Source organism: Protopterus annectens, chromosome 7.part0 (genome assembly GCF_019279795.1).
Source record: "Protopterus annectens isolate FY-2018-M chromosome 7.part0, PAN1.0, whole genome shotgun sequence".
NCBI lineage: Eukaryota > Metazoa > Chordata > Ceratodontiformes > Protopteridae > Protopterus > Protopterus annectens.
The window spans coordinates 39,709,536-39,732,035 of record NC_056739.1 but is presented as its reverse complement, the minus strand read 5'-3'; positions in this window follow the sequence as shown (position 1 = coordinate 39,732,035).

Here is a 22,500-nt window from a genome sequence, read left to right as displayed (position 1 = left end):
GAGAGCAGGTGCTATATGTGCTCTCTAAGGCCAAAAACACTGAATAAATGCCCCCTGATAATATACCAGGATGCTTCCTAAATAGCCTTAAGCATAACCTATCGAGACCACTGGAGTCATTGTTTAACAGTAGCCTCCAGACAGACTTTGGTCCACATAAATGGAGAACTACAATGGTCATCCCTCTGCATAAGTACAGACCATAAACAGACCACAGTAACTACAGATCCATATGTCCACCCAGTCTAATATGCAAAGCCATGGAAAGAATTATCATGGAAATGAGTAATAAGGCCATTGAAAACCTTTGAATACTGGATCCAACCCAATTTAATTTCATCAAGGGCAGATCATGCCTACTCATCCTGGTGGACTTCTTTGGCAAGGTCATCAAGGCAATTAATGACAGCAAAGTGGTGCATAATGTCTACCTTGAACCGGCTAAGTCATTTGATACAATACCTAACTTGAGCATTGTAAACAACCTCATGGATGTAAGCATAAACCCCTATGTTATGTGCTGGACAGCCAGCTGCCTCTCTTTCAGAATCCAGAAGTTAGGATAGGGGAGACCTCCTCCATAGAGCTCGGTAACTAATGATGCCCTTCAGGGCTCTGTGCTGGGACCTCTCATTTTTGTGGGTCAAATGCCATTTCAATGACAAATAAACAGTGAACTGGAAATACAGCAAAAGCTCAAGTCAGTCATTTTTTTCCTAGGGAAAAAATCACTTGGCCATCACCGTGACATTGCCCTTACCCCACTGTAGTGCGATCTCGGAGTTGGTATATTTAGTTAGGGGGGTACAGCCCCCCACTTTGAAATGTTTTAACTGGTGTGCTGTGTCTGGTTGGTCTACCAATTTTTTCCCCTAGGAATAAAATCGGTGACCTGGGCTTTTGCTGTTTTTCCAGTTCATAGGTAGGTACTAAGCTATTGGCCCTAGGGCCTATATAAGACTAGCCAAATGGTACCCTAGCTTTTGCCACCCAAGAAAATTATTTTCCTGTGCCCCTGTCAAGCAGAGTTGCAGAAGTGATTCCCAGGGTGAATTTCCTATTTCCCATCCATTCACTGTTATGCTGTTTCGACAAGATAATATAGACCCCATTTTTGTCATCTGTTTCTTACAACAAAAGGCCAAAGTCAAGAGTCTCTCGCTGATCAAGGCTACAGATGATTACAAACTAGGTGCAGTCATAGAATCCCCCCAAGACATTAACATCCTACAGAAAGAGCTAACACAGGCAAATGACTGGTCCCTAAGCCACAGCTCAAAACTCAATTCCAAGAAATGTGTAATAGTACTTTTTGGGAATTCAGACACTCTAGGAAATTACCTCATTGATAACACATGCATAAAACTGAAACAGTAGTCAAGGATTTGGGTACATATATAAATAGTAACTTGGCTTTCAACTAACACGTGTCTAAGGCAGTAAGGAAATCATTGTATGTTGCTGAATTTAAATTATTGCTCCATTATATTCAGCCCTCATCAGCCAATCATGGAGTATAACATCACTGTCAGTATGTACCTGACCAGGCAGCAACTGAAATATCCACAGAGGTTCCTCACAAAAAGAATACAGGGCATTAACAGCAGGTCCTATGCAGATCACGCCAAAGCCCTATCTCTATACTGTGTTTCCAGAAGACTGCTGAGAAGTAATCTACACCTGGCATACAACACACCCTTGGATTCCACTCTGATGGACCTTTTGCATATCTGCAAAATGAATACCATCAGAACTACTCAATCTAGGGATTTAAACATTGCTTGTGGAATAAACAGGACACATTGAAGAGACAGCTATGTGTAAGAGAATTCTCCTTCTCTGGAACAGGTTTCCCAACGGTGTAAAGTACAGCTCTTCCCCAACCCTATTCAATAGAAACCTGGACCAGTGCAGGGGTAATTGGAAATTTCCCCCTGGTGTAGTGCCTACATCTCTAATGGACAGAGGCAGCATGCAAATCTTGCCCTAGTTTACATATGCCCCTTAAAATAACTGCTAAGGCATGTAAACTTGCGGGATTCAATTATGATGCTTCGCTAAGCTTGCAAAGGTGCCAGTGGTCATTAGCCTAGTAAGGACATATGAACCTGTTATACAGCACATTATCTAAAATGCATATCCATGCCCATGGGGCTACCATTTCACCCCATAAACTAAGGTCACAGCAAAGTTGAAAAGGAGAAAGTACAGGGTGCTAATCTAAACTGAAGGCAGTAATTAGTGTTAACAAATTAACAGTAAAGGTTTATGAAATCAAAGCTAAACCCTGAAGACTTGAAATAGGAACAGAGATTCGTGCAAACCAGTAAGTCTGACAGGCAAGAAAATTTGCAGAAAAAACATCTGAAAACCATGAGAGCTCATATAGCTTTATTCAGATATTTCTACTCATTAAACAATGGCTAACTCAGCAAAATGAGGGTGCACCCTAAGTTTGGGAAATGAAGACACCAGGTACAAACTTGCAGCTGTAAAGTGAGCAGAACTAAATCTGTGATGTAATCAGATCTGGGAAAGACAAGTAACTGCTGGAAAATAGGCAACAATAGATACGCTGTCAGTGTTTCCTGTCTTTGTACAATGACTCTGTGCACGAGCTTGAGGTAATGCTGGTGAGTGATCCTAAATTTTCAGCAGGGCTGAAGACAAGATTCAATAAGCAATCACATCTGATAACCTGCAACAAGACACAGACTGTATAACTAGATGGGCACAAAGGTTAAAGGGCATGTAGATGGATTTGTGATAACAAAATGGTTCAAATAGCTAATTTTGACTCATAGTAAGCTTAACTGCTACTTATCACACCAGCTAATATAAATTACAAAGAGGGCTTTTGCAGCCCCAAATCCAGTACTTTGTATGTACTCTCGCCAAGGTTTAGAGATCAGTTGATGTAAAGGTGTTACCAATGTGGGTATACAGGCATGTAACACAAATCAATGATAAGTTACAAAGTGTTTCAATAGTTGGCATAAACACAGGAAAGCACCAAAGGATGGAGCGATATGATAAGATGTGTCAGCAGGGATACCCTCGGTCTCAGTGCTATTTCTGTCCGGCGTTGAGGATCAAGCTGCAAAGATATGAAGGAAGATGCAAGAGGGGGAGAGAGAGCACAAGGAAAGGCAACTGTAATCATGCTATTTGAAGATGACCGAATCCTGCTTACAGCCTGCATCAATGGGGTATTAAATGACTCTCTAATCATCTGAAACTGTAATCATGCTATTTGAAGATGACTGAATCCTGCTTACAGACAGCATTGATGGGGTATTGAATGACCACCTAATTATCTGAAATTGTAATCATGCTATTTGAAGATGACTGAATCCTGCTTACAGCCTGCATTGATGGGGTATTGAATGACCATCTAATCATCTTTAGTGGATTTGGAATCCAGTTTGATCTGCAGTGCAGCAAAAACAAAAATGGTTCAGGTCAGGTTGAGGGTGACAGTACCATGGGTATCAAAGACTGAATGGGGACACAAAGTGAATTATCTTAAGAAGAGGATCTACAACTAAGCAGCATACAACACCCTTGAAGTATGAAAGGCTGATGGGAAATGTTTCAAGCAATATAGCTATGGTCAAGGTTTTCTTACGTAGACATTTGCACTGCTTTACTTACTTGACAATCAGCCTGAAGGGAAATACTGAAGAAACTGCAATGGCATTTTGACAGGTACATTTAGAAGCAAGGTGGGGGAGAACAAATGGAGGTTTGGCTTAATTTGGGGTACTGTATATGGCACTGGAACTATATATGCTGCAGATGTAGTTAAATCCTGACTGGTCTAAAACCTGATACGTTTTTAGGAATGATTACCACCAAAGCTGGACAGATGCATGCAGGACAGATGGCCGATGCATGCAGGACAGATGGCAGATGCACACTTTAGAAAGACTGGAATATCTGTAGGGCATGGAAATTGGAGAACAATATCTATGGAACAGCCCATTAATGAGAAATGAAAAACTGAAGAAAAAGGGATACGAAACAAGAAATGGGTTGAAAAGGGAATCCCATCGGTGACATAGGGAGAGAGGGAGTTTGAAACATTTGCTTGTTCACTGAAAATGTTGTCCTTCAAAGTAAGGAATGGCAGGCTTTTGAAGACATGAAAAGTGCTCTATATGGAGTATATTTTATATTATGACAATAGCTACTGAAGCGTTGAATAAATTACCTGAAACTGAAACTGAAAATAATGGAATCATGGAGAAAAGAAGGATCCTAAAAAGAGATACACAGAGAAGAGAAATAGAAAACGGCATACTAGAAGGGAAAAGAAAGGGATAACAACAAAAACATGGGATCAAAATTACAAAGTGCAAAAGCAAGGCAAGTGTTTTATAATTACCCAAAGGTATTAGACTCAGTGTAGGATTAACGTCTGAAAAGCATGCACAAATAATATTTGCCCTAAATATATTTATCAGGAAACATAGGCCATCAGAGAGCTAATAGCACTGTACAGAGGAATGGACAAGGCAAATCAATGTCCAACAATACAGAGAACTCTTGGTAATATTGTGTAAGGAATGCCCAAGTAATTATAACAAGCGTGTAGAGTGCACACAAACAGTCTCACACACACACACACACACGTGGACATACACACACACATGCACACAGAAACAGACATACATACACACACACACACACAATGTGCTTGGATGGTGTAGTAGAAAGGGTGGAAAATCAGAGGAGGGGTGAGAGTGTCTCCATGAAGATATCAGAAGTGTGATAATATTTACACGTAAGTAAAAGTGGAATGAATGGCAATGTATACCTGTCAACCTCTTAGCAGAAGAAATCTGGACAAAGCTTAAAATAACAGGGGGACATATGCCCAAAAATAATGACAAATATTGCTTTCATAAATGTAGAAAGTTGCTAGAACATCAGGATTTCTGTTAGCATGCATTTTCTGAAGAATATGAAGTCTTCTACTCAAATGTGTGTCATTATTTAGAGTCCCCAATCCTCAGCAGTTTTTTCAGAAAATGAGACATTTTATCAGGAACACACCAAAAATATGAGGCAAAAATTTGGACATTCTGTGAAAATCTGGACAGCTGAGAGGTACTGGCAAAGGAGAAGACAATCTCAAGACACTGGGATGACTGACTGACTGACTGAGGGGAAGAAATAATCAAAGAAAATTAGATAGCAGAAAGCTTAGGAAAACAGTAGGCCCATTTTAAAAACTGACCATACAGAGAAGGGAACACAAGAAGATGCCTATTTACTGTTCCTTAATCATAAGGAGGAACATAATGTTATCAGAATGGCAGAGAAATGCACAGATACAATATAAAGGTGTATCAGAACTGAAAAGAACAAGAAGAAAAAAATATATATATTTACTGGAAAGGCTCGCCCAGACTCTGCTACAGTTTGCTGTGAGAGAAAAGTTAGTTTGCTTTTTATTTGTTGTATTTTGCATTACTTTATTACCTTGTTCTATTTTGTATACTGTGATTTGTTTTCTTTACACTGTTTTACTTGTATTCTGCTTTCAACTGCATATTAAAACTTGAAAAGAGAAGGCACCTCTGTCTCTTGTGAGTCAGACAGAAATTAGAATAGGTCAATTAAGGAGTGGTACATAAGTTAGAACTGGTCAGTTAAGGTTAATCATGTGTGAACTGAGGGGGTGTAGCTACAAAGTAAACCTTCTATTTAATAGGTAAAATAAAACATTTCAGAGCTTTACTGGAAAGACTCACCCAAGCTCTGCTACAGTTTGCCTTGAGGAAAAGGTTAGTTTGCTTTTTATTTGTTGTATTTTGTATTAACTTATTGCCTTTTCCTATTTTGTATACTGTGATTTCTTTTCTTTACACTGTGTTTTAATTGTATTATGCATTTAACTGCATATTAAAAATTGAAGAGAGACCACAGCTCTGTCTCTTGTGAGTCAGACAGAAAATTTTCCCACACCCCCACCCAGTTACTATTGTGTTCATAGGTTCATACTAGGCTATCTGCCCTAGGGCATTTATAAGCCTAGCCAGAGTGTGTGTGGCTTTCACCACCCCTTAGGATGAGAATACTATACCCATTAGTTTGCTGTGCCTCTGTCCAGCAGTGACACAGAGATGATTCCCGGGGTAAACCTATGATCTCCCATCCACTCGTCAAGATTTCTCTTGAACAGAGTCAGTGAGGGGCTCTGCCTCACATGAACTGGGATTCTGTTCCATAGTGTAGGGAGTCTCTGGGTGATGAATCTGTCCCTCCAGCACGTCCTATTTATATCCGTGTTGAGGTTTAAGTCTCTTGCTCTCGTGGCTCTTGTGGATTTGGATTTTTTGAGGTGGAGCATGTCCATTAATTCCGGGTTGGACATGGCCTTGTATGTCAGGCACAGATCACCTCTGAGCAGATGGTATGCAACTGAATAGAGCTGGAGTTTCTTCAGTCGGGCATCGTATGACATATGTTTGAGCCCCTTTATCCTTTTGGTGAGGAACTTTTGGGGTCTTTTCAACTGCTGCAGGTGTCAGGTAAGGTACATTCCGAATGGGGCGTTGTACTCAATCATTGGTCTGATAAGTGAAGAGTACAGGGTACAATAACCTCTCCTGATCTGGATGTGAATCCCTTCATGATCAGGTGGGCAATGTAGAAGGTCTTCCTAACCACTTTGGCAATGTGAGTGTCAAAAGAGAGGTTACTATCAACTTGGGTCCCCAGGTCCCTGATAACTTCTTCCGTGTTTAATGGATTACCACCTATGTGGTAATTAGGGTTACCTTGTTTTTCCCAAAGGGTATGACTATACATTTTTGGCATTTAGCTTAAGGCCATGGCTCTGGCACCAGTTATCCATTTCTATGAGACCTCTCTGGAGGATGTCTGTGTCTGATGGAGTGTCAATTATGGTGCCCAGTTTGCAGTCATCTGCAAATTTTGTCAGCCACAATCCCCTATGTTTGCCTGCACTTCAGAAAAATAAATGCCGAACAGGGGGCCCAGGACTGAGCCCTGTGGGACACCGCTGGTGACCGGCTTAGAGTCTGACATGGCACCAGCAACTCTAACCATGTGTGTTCTGTCCTTGAGCCAGTTTGCAACCCATCTTGTGACATATGGGTTTACATCTAAGCTGGTGAGCTTTTCTATGATGCCCGAGTGGGGTATTGTGTCGAACTCTTTTGCTAGGTCAAGGTAGGCTGTGTGAACTGCCTTACCCTCATCAATGGCCTTAGTGACTGTTTTGAAAAAGTCGACCAAGTTCAAGAGGCAGGATCTGCCCTTGACAAAGCCAAATTGGGTAGGATCCAGTGTCTGTAGGTCCCCAATGTCTTTATTTATGAGTTCCATTATGATCCTCTCCATAGCTTTGCAGACAAGGCTCATCAAGCTTATGGGGTGGTAATTTCCAGGGTCCGTAGAAGCACCGCCTTTGTGGAGTGGGACCACAGTTGCCGTACACCATTCTTTGGGTACGTATCCTGTAGTAAGGCTAAGATTAAACAGCAGCCTTATGTGTGGGTTTAGTTCCTCATTGAGTTTGTGTAGCACACAGCCGGGGACACCGTCCGGTCCCATTGATGCTGTGTTTTTTGCTTTAGAGAGAGCAGCTCTCACCTGGGCATCTGAGATGTTTGGGAGGTTAGACTCTGGTGGGATAGATATTTCTCCTTTTGGGGGGGAGGGAGGGGAGAAATTTGCACTGAACCTGTCTGCCAGTATGTTGGCAATGTCTGTGGGTTCAGCGATTTTTTTATCATTTTGGACTAATTCTGAGCATATCTGGGAGTTTCCACCCAGGTTTCTAACATAGCTAAAACACCTGTCTTTCTAGTCGCCTGCCCCTTATGTTACTTTGACCATACTTCTCATTTCCTCTCTGCTTTTACTGGCTGGTGTGAGTAATCACAAAATTATAATTTTGTGAAATCATTCCCCTTCAACTATTTACATTTATTGGCCACCCTACTGTATTCCTTAGTATTAGAATAGAAAACTGACTACCACATTTTAATCCATCTTGCTGTTTTAAAAATAGTGACTCTCCACTAAAACTTAACTTTTTAGTCAGGTAAAACTTAAGTTACGTACTTTCACATCTAACTCCTCTAGTGCACATTGCAGTGTTTAGGATAAACATTTTTTTCATCTTACCTTTAAGCATCTATTGCAAGACCACCAGTAATTGGAGAGCCCACATTCTAACTCTCAGTAGTCATCTTGGGATTAGTGCTTCTGTTTTTTCCTGGTGAGAGAAGTAGTCCAGTTACTGCTGATCACCAGAAAGCTTAATAACTGCTTTATAGATGACAGCTTTGAATCTGTGCTTATATTCTGATCCTGGTCAGAATAGGAGCAGAGTGCATTGATTCCTGACTCTTTCTGGTTGGAGAGTCAGTGTCTGTGCTTAATGTACTGGATTGGTCTGGTTGCTGTTTAAGGCATCTACCAGAAAAAGGCTACAAGCCTGCAGACCCTTGCATCATCTTGGACAAGACTGTGGATCACCAAACAGGCCGTGGTCTACTTCTCTTCTTGGGATTAGTGCTAACATTTTGCTTCTGGTGAGAGAAGAAGCAAAGGAGTATTGTACCCCAACAGAGTGAAGCTGTGCTGAGGCCAGCATTAGTAGTAGTCAGGTAGTAGCCATTCATGTGACTCCTCTCGTTTCATCATTCTTGACAAGCTAATTCTTTATTTTTCAGTAAGTACTGCTTGATTTCTTTCTAACTTCAGAATATCTGCCTAAATACTTCATCTTTAAATTTCTGGGTCTACATATTAATTCCCCTCAAGTGCTCTGTACAGACTCAGACACCGTGAGTGACATTTTTCCTGTAAAAGGAATATATAAGGAAACAGCTGCAGTACTTAGTAATAACGACCATCCATCCTGGTATGTCTAAAGGTCAGTTCCCTGTGCTTTCTCCTATTAACCTAGTGAACTTGGGCAACTGTCTCATGTACACTGACATCCATCTTCTCTTACCTCCCAACACTCAGACTTGTGAGAGATGCACTTATATATCCAAATTGGAAGCCATGCACTCTCAAGCCAAAACTGGAATAGTTGGTCAAGAGGAGAAGGTCAACACCTGCACAACACCACATGCAACACATAGCCCTCCAGAACACCCACCATCACAGCTCTCACATAAAAACACAAACTGCACACCCACCTTCATGGAGGCTCTCAATAGAAATCTACCAAAACAGCAGAGACCTCCAAGGCAGAAATGCACTCCACCACCACAGCAGAGCACAAACCACAACATACATAGCTCACCTACACAATGTGCCCCTCAACCTAAGCCCCTAAGGCAAAACAGCTTGCCCAATACACTGATCATAGGTGATTCGATAGTGAGGCACACTGATATCCCACTCACTAGGTTGAATATGGAGAAGGTAACAGTCAGCTGTCTATCAGGTGCCAGATTCCAACACATAACACACACGCTCAGGTCACCACAACAAGTACAAGTATGACTCTGTCACTGTCCATGTGGGTGTGAATGACCTACAAAACACCTCTCTGGACTACATGAAAAGAGACATGGAGGAGCTCTTGGATTATGTGGCCCAAGCAGTTATGACCCTAGCCCTGAGCAGCATCCTACCATTGCCCAGAATTAAACCGCAGTACAAGCAGAAAATGATTGACTTCAACAATTGGCTAAGTTTCTGGTGTCATTCTAAGGGGATCCAGTATCTGTCTGCTTAGGATGACATGACTGACAGACCTCAATGCTTTGCCAGACATGGCCTGCATCTGTCACCCCTGGGTTTCTGGATACTGGCTAAGGCTCTTGCCACCCCTGTAGTGCCTTTTTAGGCAATGTTCCAAAGACCAAATTACCACCATAACAGTTATAAATAAAAGCAATCTGAGGGTCATGCTGCTCAATGCTAGAAGTCTAAATCTCAAGATGCACTTGCTCGAAGCACTTCTCAAAATGGAGAACATCAACATTTGTGCTGCAAGGGAGACCTGATTTAAAGCAGCAGAAAGCACCCCTGCAGTGCCAGGCTATAATTCATTCCACACCTTGTGGCCCCAGAACATGGACTGAAGCTCCAAAGGTGGTGGTGCCTCCATATTCATAAAGGATATGCACACCTCCAGACTAATAGCCCAGCATAACACATCCGAGATACTTCAGGTACAACTAACATTGGGTAAGATGGCGATTCAGGTTGCAGCCTGCTACAGGTCTTGAACCATTTCCCAAGTCTCTCACTCCATGTTTCTAACCACCATGGAAACTATTAGGGTCCAACCCAACACTCTCATACTAGGTGACTTCAATTGTCCCTCCATTAAATGGGAAAACTACTCATGCACCAAAACACTGGCCCAGCACTTCCTGGAATTCATCAATTCCAGTGCCCTGAACCAGCTCATTCTTACCCCCAGTAGAGGAAGCAACATCCTTGAACTGGTTATTACTAACATGGGCAACCATTGTTCTACACCAATAGTCAATTCCTCCATGGTTAGATTCAACCACAAACTAATCACCATTGAAATCCACATCTCACCCACACTCCATGCAAACGTAACCAACATGAAAAACTTCTCCAAAGCTGACTTTGGGCTCCTAAAAACAGAGGTGGCTAACTTCATGGCACCCATGTCAATGGAAAATAGATGCATGACTGCCAAAGCATACACCAATGCATTGTACAAACACGTACATAAATGCATGGAACTAGCCATACCCAACAGAACCAAGATGCTCTCCTCCAAAAAAATGAAGCCAATCTGGTGGCCCCCTGCCATTAATAAACTCTACAACAGAAGGAAAGGTGAAGTCCCAAGACTAGAAACACTCCCTTATTAACCTCAACACAAAGTTGAGATCCCTCATCAAAACCTCTAAAGCCAGCAATTTAGGCAGAATTGCAGCAGACACTAAAAACAACCACAAAGCCTTCTATAGTTATATCAAGAATCTCCACTCCAGTACCCTGGTTTGCTCTGAGTTGCTGTACAATGGTACCACCTATATTGAGCCAACAGATATTGCCAACATACTGGCTGAGAGATTCACTGTCAACTTTACCTCCTCTCCCCCAAAGGACTAATCACAATACCCGAGAAATACCAGGCACCCAGCATTACTGCAGCACAGGTTAAAGCTGCATTGTCCAAGACCAAGAATACAGCTTCCATGGGACCTGACAATATCCCTGGATGTGTTCTACATAAACTACCAAGTGAATTGGCACCACATCTGTGTGCCCTGTTCAATCACAGCTTCACCTCAGACTTTGCACCTGCTAAATGGTGCACTGCTACAGTCTTCCCTCTCCATAAAGGGAGAGAGACTACAGACTCTGGGAATTATTGCCCCATTAGCCTGATGAGTCTGATATGTAAGATAATAGAGTGCATCATCATAGACCTAATTAACAAGTTTATAGGTAATCTCCAAACTCTAGATCCCATGTGATCTGGTTTTGTGAAAGGTAGATCATGCCTGCTCAACCTGGTTGACTTTTTTGAGTTAGTCAACAGAGCTGTGTATGAGGGCAAGGCAGTCCATACAGCCTCTCTCGATCTGGCCAAGGCCTTTGATACCATTGCCACTCAGGAATTATTGATAAACTCACCAAACTAGGCATCAACCCCTATATCACTAGGTGGGTTGCAAATTAGCACACAGAACCCACAGTGTGAAAGTAGTGGAATCCAAGTCAGACAGCTAACCAGTCAATGAGTGGCATCCCACAGCGATCAGTCCTGGGTCCTTTCCTGTTCGGCATTTACTTCTCCAAAGTCCAGGCCAACCTGGAGGGACTCTGGCTGACCAAGTTCACAGACACCTGCAAGCTGGGAGCCATTATTAAGTCCCCAAGAGATGAGACATCCTACAGAAAGGCCTCACTGAGACCAACGACTGGTGTCAAAACCATGGCCTTAAGCTTAATGCCAAAGAATGCATCATCATTTCCTTTGGGAAAAACTCAGCTCCCACTAATTAGCACATTGATGGGAGCCCACTGAACACTGAAGGTGTTATAAGAGATCTGGGGACACAGGTTGACTGCAACCTCTCCTTCAACCACCACATTGCTACTGTGGTCAGAAAGCCCTTCTATGTAACACATCTCATTACCAAGGGTTTTGCATCCAGGAAAAAAGAGGTCATCATCTCTCTCTACTCTTCCCTCATTAGGCCAGTCATCGAGTATAATGCCCTATTTGGCATGTACCTCAATAAACACATGCAACAGCTAGAAAGGCCACAAAAGTACCTCACAAAGAGGATCCTAGGCCTTAAATACATGTCCTACATGGACAGATGCAAAAAACTCCAGCTATTCTCTGTCTCATATTTTGTACTAAGAGGCGATCTCTGCTCGACTTACAAAGTGATGTCTGACCCAGCTCTGCTGGAAATGCTACATCTAAAGAAATCCCAATCTTTTCACACCAAATGTTCCAGAGACCTCAACCCAATTACCACAATTAACAGAACATGCTGGAGAGACAGGTTCATAACCCAGAGACTGCCCATGCTCTGGAATACACTTCCCATACATGTCAAATAAAGCACCTCACTGGCCCTCTTCAAGAGAAATCTTGATGACTGGATGGGAAATAGAAAGTTCACCCTGGGGATTACTCCAGTGGCTCTACTTGATAGAGGCACTGGGAACTAATGTGACACACTTCTGTGGGCTAGGCTTGTAAAAGCTCCAGGGCCATTAGCCTAGTACACACCTATGAACCTATATATATATGTATATATGGATCTACTTCAGTAGACCGAACTTTTGAATGTTCGAAGCCCATATGGCCGAGACCATAACATCATACATTTAAAAGTTCGAACACTGAAGTACAACAGAAAAAAGAAGAAAAAAAACAAAACTAACATGCATAGCAGGGAGGCAAGCCCACCTGAACCCTCCATACCCCCGCTAATTAAATATACCAACTCCGAGATCAGACTACATTGTGGAAAAGGAAAATCTTCCCATTCTGCACTGTACAGGGATCTCCATTCAGTCCGTTTGAACTTTTAAAATTTCAATCATATGGTCTCAGCCATATGAGGTTCAAACTTTTAAAAGTTCTATCTACTGAAGGGGGCCCATATATATATATATATATATATATATATATATATATATATATATATATATATAAGATCATGTTACATCGACAAAAGCGGAAGAAGATTTATTTCATTCCGACATGAAAAGGCTCGAAACATCAAGAACACGACATTTAACAGGTAAGAGTTTTAATTTCGCTAATCATGCCTACCATGTTTTAGTAAGTGTGGCAGTGTTATGCATGTGTGGTAGGCATGATTAGCAAAATGTAAACCTCTTACCTGTTAAATGTCCGTGTTTGCGGTTTCGATTATTTCATGTGTCGGTGGAGTGACTGTCGATCTTCCGCTTGTCGATGTAATGACATGAACCCATATATATATATTTATATATATATATATATATATATATATATATATATATATATATATATATATATATATATATATATATATATATATATATATATATATATATATATAAAACTCAAAATGATGTCATTGGAGTTAGGTTTGATATTAGTGTCTTTATAGTGACATATTAGCATTATTTGTGTTTATATATATATATATTTATATATATATATATATATATATATATATATATATATAGGTCCCCTTCAAAACATCTAAAACCCATAACATCTAATTTCATAACATTGAGACCAGAACATCTAACACACAAAATGTCTAAAACCCATAACATCGAATTTTATAACATCTAACACTACAAATCACAAGAATATAACATCCCCTCCACATATAATGACACCAAACACACTTTTTACTGCATTTCTGCAGGGGGAATTGATACAGTGAGGTTAGGAAATTAACTTTTTCCCACTTTAGTGCGATCTTGGAGTTGGTATATTTAATTTATGGGGGGTGTGGGGGGTGCAGGGGGGCTTGCCTTCCTGCAGAAACGTAGTAAAAAGTGTGTTTGGTGTTGTTATATGTGGAGGGGATGTTATTTTTCATGTGATTTGTGGTGTTAGATGTTATGAAATTCGATGTTATGGGTTTTAGATGTTTTGGATTTTTGATGTTTTGGGTTTTTGATGTTTTGGTCTCAATGTTATGGGTTTTAGATGTTTCAAAGTAGACTCATGCACACACACACACACATGTATATGTGTGTGTATGTGTGTATATATATATATATATATATATATATATATATATGTATATAGATATATATATATATATATATATATATAGATAGATAGATAATATTTGCATAACACTGTATATCTGTTTCTGTTCTTATGAAATGTTTTAATGACAAATACAGACTGTATTGCATTTTAAAGGTGCATCAAGGTTACGTATAAACAATAAACATCATGCTGTGCATAAAGGCAGTACTGAGGCTGCTATTTGCAGCTATTAAAAGTCTAAGTGTGCCTACTGGTGTACTCAAACCACATCTGTATGTTGGCGATGCTATCATTTGTTGTTAGTGATGTTCAGACTGTACCTCTGGGTGGTGCTGAGGATGTTGTACGAACTTAGTGGTTTTCAGTGTATGACTGTAGGAGAATTGATGGTGCTGTTTGTAGCTGGTGAAACTCAGACTATACCCGCATGTTAGTGAGGAAACTGTGGTTAATGATGCTGAGACTGTATCTCTGGGTTGTACTGAAGGTGTTATCTGCAGTTAGTGGTGCTCGGACTGTGTCTGTAGGAGAACTAATGTTGCTGTCTGTAGCTGGTGAACCTCAGACTATACATACATGTTAGTGTGGATACCGTTTGTGATTATTGAAGCTCAGACTTTACTCTGGGTGGTACTGAAGGTGTTATCTGCAGTTAGTGGTGCTCAGACTATGACTGCAGAAGAACTGACAGTGCTGCCTGTAGCTGGTGAACCTCAGAATAGGTCTGTGTGGAAGTGAGGGTTCTGTTTGCTGTTAGTGATGTTTATGGTGTTATGACAGTGATAGGCTATTTGTCTGTATTAATGACAGTACTGTTTGTGGTTCTCAGTCTATTTGTCTGTATTAGTAGCAGTAACGTTTGTGGTACTCAGCCTATTTATCTGTATTAGTGACAGTAATGTTTGTGGTACTCAGCCTATTCATCTGTATTAGTGACAGTAATGTTTGTGGTACTCAGCCTATTCATCTGTATTAGTGACAGTACTGTTTGTGGTACTCAGGTTATTCATCTGTATTAGTGACAGTAATGTTTGTGGTACTCAGACTATTCATCTGAGGTTATTCATCTGTATTAGTGACAGTACTGTTTGTGATACTCAGGTTATTCATCTGTATTAGTGACAGTAATGTTTGTGGTACTCAGACTATTCATCTGTATTAGTGACAGTACTGTTTGTGGTACTCAGTCTGCTCATCTGTATTAGTAACAGTACTATTTGTGGTACTGAGGTTATTCATCTGTATTAGTGAAAGTACCATTTGTGGTACTCAGGTTATTCATCTCTATTAGTGACAGTAATGCTTGTGATACTCAGACTATTCATCTGTATTAATGACTACTGTTTGTGGTACTCAGCCTATTCATCTGTATTAGTGACAGTACTGTTTGTGGTACTCAGGTTATTCATCTGTATTAGTAACAGTACTGTTTGTAGTACTCAGCCTATTCATCTGTACTCAGCCTATTCATCTGTATTAGTGACAGTACTGTTTGTGGTACTCAGACTATTCATCTGTATTAGTGACAGTACTATTTTTGGTACTCAGGTTATTCATCTGTATAAGTGACAGTACTGATTGTGGTTAGTGATCCTCAGACTATGTCGGTCAGTGACGTCGAGGGTTTTATCTGCATTTTGTGAAAACCCATATTATGGCTGTTTGTAAGTGATGGTACTGTCTGTGGTAACTGATGCTCACATTGCTCCTCTGTGTGGTACTGGTGGTGTTATCAGCAGTTACTAATGTTTAGACAGTGCTTGTAGGAGTACTTATTGAGATGTCTGTGACTCATGAAACTCAAACGATGCCTATATGTTAGTGGCTGTACTGCTTGTAGTTAGTGGTGCTTAGATTGAACCTCGAGTTAGTACTGGAGGTGTTATCAGCAGGTCCTGATACCTAGACTGTACTTGTAGGAGTAGGGACGGGGTGCCTGTAGCTGGTTAAACTCCGATAATACCTATGTATCAGTGGCGTTACTGTCTGTGCTTAGTTATGCCCAGACTGTGCATCTATTTATTATTATTTATTATTTTATTTAACATTTGTTTACCGGGAAAGTCCAACTTGGAACAAAGCCAATTTTCAGCGGAGGCCGAGGGAGAAAAGCTCCAGACACATGTCTTTGTAATGTAAGAGAAAACCAGAGCATCCGGAGGAAACCTACACAAACACAGGGAGGACATGCAGACTCCATACAGAAGAGACCCCAGCCAAGAATCGAAATGCAGAACCTCTTGTTGTGAGGCGATATATACCGCTGCACCACTGCACTGGCCAATCTATTATCTAGGTAATAATGAGGATGTTATTAGCAATTCCTGATAGACTGTGTTTGTAGGAATACTGTTAGATCTGTGTCTAGATGTAGAAACCCAGGCTATGTGAGCAGGTGATAGTAGGTGCCAAGGACATGATAACTAAAGTTTTGCACGTAATAGGATTGCTTTTATAAACTTTAAAAAGTTGCTAAAAATAAAGATTTGCTTTCATGGGGGTTTTTGAAGTTTCCCAAAAATTAAAAAAATGAGTGTTTTTTATTATTTAGTGACTTCAAATCCTCAAAGACAAAATTGCCAAAAATCACATGAAAAATATGTTTTTATTTGCTGTGTTTTGTATTACTTTATTGTCTTTTTCTATTTTGTATACTGTGATTTGTTTTCTTCACACTGTGTTTTCCTTGTATTTTTCTTTTAACAGCATATTAAAATTTGAAAAGAGACCACAGCTCAGTGTCTTGTGAGTCAGACAGAAATTAGAATTAGTCAGTTAAGGAGTCACACAAAGGTTGGAACAGGTCACGTAAGATAAATCATCTGTGAACTGGGGGGGTGTAGTTAGGAACTAAACATTCAATTTAAGGGGTAAAATAAAACATTTCAGAGCTTTACTGGAATGACTCACCCAGACTCTGATACAGTTTGCTGTGAGGGAAAGTTAAGTTTGTTTTTTATTTGCTGTATTTTGTATTACTTTATTGCTTTTTTTCTATTTTGTATACTGTGATTTGTTTTCTTTACACTGTGTTTTACCTGTATTCTAATTTTAACTGCATATTAAAATTTGAAAATACACCACAGCTCTGTCTCTTGTGAGTCAGACAGAAATTAGAACAGGTCAATTAAGGAGTCACTCATAAGTTAGAACAGGTCAGTTAAGGTTAATCATCTGTGAACTGAGGAGGTGGACTTCGGAACTAAATGTTCTATTTAATGGGTAAAATAAAACATTTCAGATCTTTACTGGAAAGGCTCAACCAGACTCTGCTATGGTTTGCTGTGAGGGAAGGTTAGTTTGCTTTTTATTTATTGTATTTTGTATTACTTTATTGTTTTTTTTTTCTATTTTGTATAGTGTGATTTGTTTTCTTTACACTGTATTTTACTTCTATCCTGCTTTTAACTGTATGGTAAAGCTTGAAAAGAGACCTCAGCTCTGTCTCTTGTGAGTCAGACAGAAATTAGAACAGGTCAATTAAGGAGTCACACATAAGTTATAACAGGTCAATTAAGGTTAATCACCTCTGAACTGAGGGGTGGAGCTAGGAACCAAACTTCATAGTTAAGGGGTTAAATAAAACATTTCAGAGCTTTACTGGAAAGACTCACTCAGACTCTGATACAGTTTGCTGTGAGGGAAAGTCTAATTTGCATTTTATTTGCTATATTTTGTATGGGTCTATATTAAAAGCATGAATGCTTACCTTACCAAATCCCTAAGCGTCGACCCATTCTCATTGAACCGCACAAACATCGAACACCCTAAACCATGAAATTCAAAACATCGAACTATCATACTTGTCCCACCCCAACGTCCACTACATACTACCTACACAAACTAAATAAACCACTTACATACACTAACAAACTCCTACTTCTAACCCTAAACTACACCATACATTTAACCCTACACTAAATCTTACATATACCACCAAGTATGCACTTAACTTAACCCACACCCTAACCCTAAGGTCTGTAACTATCGCACACTTACTTTAAAAAGCTAAATCCAAACGAAATAATCCACACACATACACTTAACAAAACCCTACTCTAAATCTAACATACATTACCATCTATGCACTTACCTTAACCCGCACCGTAACCCTAAGGTCCATAACTATTGCACACTTACCTTACGGAGCTATACCGCAGAAGGACAACCATGACGATTCGACATTTCTGATTTCGCTCTTCTGGACGTTCAATGTTTTCATGGTTCATTAAGAATGGTTCGACGTTTAGGGATTCAATAAGGTAAGCATTTGGCATACTAATGTAGGCCCATTTTGTATTACTTTATTGCTTTTTTCTATTTGTATATTGTGATTTGTTTTCTTTCCACTGTGTTTTACTTGTATTCTGATTTTAGCTGCATATTAAAACTTGAAAAGAGACCACAGCTCTGTCTCTTGTGAATCAGACAGAAATTAAAACAGGTCAATTAGGGAGTCACATGTAAGTTAGAACAGGTCAATTAAGGTTTATCATCAATGAACTGAGGGGGGTGGAGCTAGGAACTTAACCTTCTATTTAATGGGTAAACTAAAACATTTCAGAGCTTTACTGAAAAGACTCACTCAGACTCTGATACAGTTTGCTGTGAGGGAAAGGTTAGTTTGCTTTTTATTTGCTCTATTTTGTATGACTTTATTGCTTTTTTCTATTTTGTATACTGTGATTTGTTTTCTTTACACTGTGCTTTACTTGTATTCTGCTTTTAACTGCATATTAAAACTTGAAAAGAGACAATAGCTCTGTCTCTTGTGAATCAGACAGAAATTGGAACAGGTCAATTAAGGATTCACACATAAGTTAGAACAGGTCAGTTAAGGTTAATCATCTGTGAAGTTAGGGGGTGGAACAAGGAACTAAACTTTCTCTTTAAGGGGTAAAATAAAACATTTTAGTACTTTACTGGAAAGGCTCACCCAGACTCTGCTACAGTTTGCGGTTAGGAAATGGTTAGTTTGCTTTTTATTTGATGTAGTTTGTATTACTTTAATGCCTTGTTTCTGTTTTGTATACTGTGCTTTTTTTTTTCTTTGCACTGTGTTTTACTTGTATTCTGCTTTTAACTGCATATTAAAACTTTAAAAGAGACCACAGCTCTGTGTCTTTTGAGTTGGACAGAAATTAGAACAGGTCAGTTAAAGAGTCACACATAAGTTAGAACAAGTCACTTAAAGTTAATCATCTGTAAACTGAGGTGATGGAGCTAGGAACTAAATCTTCTATTTAAGAGATAAAATAAAAAAATTCAGAGCTTTACTGGAAAGACTCACTCAGATTCTGATACAGTTTGCTGTGAGGAAAAGGTTAGTTTGCTTTTTATTTGCTGTATTTTGTATGGGTCTATATTAAAAACACGAATGTTTACCTTACTGAATCCCTAAACATCGACCCGTCCTCATCGAACAGCATAAAGACCGAACGCCCTAAACCATGAAATTCAAAACATGAAAATATCATACTTGTCCCACCCCAATGCCCACTACATACTACCTACACAAACAAACTAAATAAACCACATACATACACTAACCAAACCCCTATGTCCCAGACTTTGCTACAGTTTGCTGTTAGGAAAAGGTTAGCTTGCTTTTTATTTGATGTAGTTTTATTACTTTAATGCATTTTTTCTGTTTTGTATACTGTGCTTTGCTTTCTTTGCACTGTGTTTTACTTTTATTCTGCTTTTAACTGCATATTAAAACTTTAAAAGAAATCCCAGCTCTGTGACTTGTGAGTCAGACAGAAATTAGAACAAGTCAGTTAAGGAGTCACACATAAGTTCCAACATGTCAGTTAAGGTTAATAATCTGTAAACTGAGGCGGTGGAGCTTGGAACTAAATCTTCTGTTTAAGGGGTAAAATGTAAAATTTCAGAGCTATACTGGAAAGGCTCAGCCAGACTCTGCTACAGTTTGCTGTGAGAGAAAGGTTAGTTTGCTTTTTAATTATTGTATTTTGTATTACTTTATTGCCTTTTTCTATTTTGTATAGTGTGGTTTGTTTTCTTTACATTGTATTTTACTTCTAGTCTGCTTTTAACTTTATGGTAAAACTTGAAAAGAGACCACAGCTCTGTCTCTTGTGAGTCAGACAGAAATTAGAGCAGGTCAATTAAGGAGTCACACATAAGTTAGAACAGGTCAATTAAGGTTAATCATTTGTGAATGGAGGGGGTGGAGCTAGGAACTAAACTTCATATTTAAGGGGTAAAATAAAACATTTCAGAGCTTTACTAGAAAGGCTTATCCAGGCTCATCTACAGTTTGCTGTGAGGGAAATGTTAGTTTGCTTTTTATTTGTTGTGTTTTGTATTACTTTATTGCCTTTTTCTATTTTGTATACTGTGATTTGTTTTCGTCACATGGAGTGACCATGGTGGTGCAGCGTTTAGCTTTGTCACCTCACAGCAAAGGTTCTCCGGTTTGATTCTTGGCTGGGGTGCCTTCTGTGTGGAGTCTGCATGTCATCCCTGTGGTTGCGTGGGTTTCCTTTGTGTGCTCCGGTTTCCTCCCACATCCCAAAGACATGCTGTAGGTGGATTGGACACTCTAAATTGGCCCTAGGCATGAGTGTGTGCATGTGTGTGCCTTCTGTCAAAGGTTGGGTGCCAGGCTGTCAACTTGACACCGTAAAACTCCACTGCCAATCATGAGCAGACAGATGATCCATTGTGGCAACCCCTAACTGGACAAAGCTGAAAGAAGAAGAAGATTTGTTTTCTTCAAACTGTGTTTTACTTGTATTTTGCTTTTAATGGCATATTAAAACTTATAAAGAGACCACAGCTTTGTCTCTTGTGAGTCAGACAGAAACTAGAACCAGTCAGTTAAGGAGTCACTCATAAGTTAGAACAGGTCAATTAAGGTTACCCATCTGTGAACTGGGGGGGGGTGGAGCTAGGAACTAAACCTATTTAAGTGGTAAAATAAAACATTTCAGAGCTTTACTGGATAGACTCACCCAGACACTGATATTGTTTGCTGTGAGGGAAAGGTTAGTTTGCTTTTTATTTGCTGTATTTTGTATTACTTTATTGCTTTTTTCTATTTTGTATACTGTGATTTGTTTTTTTTTACATTGTGTTTTACTTGTATTTTGCTTTTAACTGCATATTAAAACTTGAAAAGAGACCACAGTTATGTATCTTGTGAATCAGACAGAAATTAGAACAAGTCAATTAAGGAGTCACACATAAGTTAGAACTGTTCAGTTAAGGTTAATCATCTGCCCCAGAACATGGGCTGAAGCTCCAAAGGTGGTGGTGTCTCCATATTCATAAAGGATATACACACCTCCAGACTAGTAGCCCAGCATAACACATCTGAAATACTTGAGGTACAACTAACATTGGGTAAGATGGCGATTTAGGTTGCAGCCTGCTATAGGTCCACAAACATGTCCCAGGTCTCTCACTCCACATTCCTAAGCACCATGTAAACTATTAGGGTCCAACCAACACTCTCATACTTGGTGCCTTCAACTGCCTCTCCATCAGCTGGGAAAACAACTCATGCAGCAATACGCTGGCCAAGTGCTTCCTGGAATTCATCACTTCTAATGCCCTTGGACCAGCTCATTCTTACCCCCAGGAGAGGAAGCAACATTCTTGACCTGGTTATTACTAACATGGACAACCATTGCTTTACACCAATAGTCAATTCCTCCCTAGTTAGATCCAACTACAAATTAATCACCATTGAAATCCACTTCTCACCCACTCCCCATGCAAATGCAACCACCATGAAAAACTTCTCCAAAGCTGACTTTGGGCTCCTAAAAACAGAGGTGGCTAACTTAATGGCACCCATGTCAATGGAAAATAGATGCATGACTGCTGAATCATACACCAATGCACTGTATGAACATGTACATAAATGCTTGAGACTAGCCATACCCAACAGAACCAAGATGCTCTTCTCCAAAAAAACGAAGCCAATCTGGTGGTCCCTGGTCCCCTGCCATTAATAAACTCTACAACAGAAGGAAGAAACTGTTGCAGAAAAAGATGAAGTCCCAAGACTGGAAAAAACTCCCTTATTAGCCTCAATACAAAGTTGAGATCCCTCGTCAAAACATCTAAAGCCAGCAATGAAGGCAAAATTGCAGCAGACACAAGAAAACATCCACAAAGCCTTCTATAATTATATCAAGAATCTCCACGGCAACACCCTGGTTTGCTCTGAGTTACTGCACAATGGTACCTTCTATACTGAGCCAACAGATATTGCAAACATACTAGCGACAGAT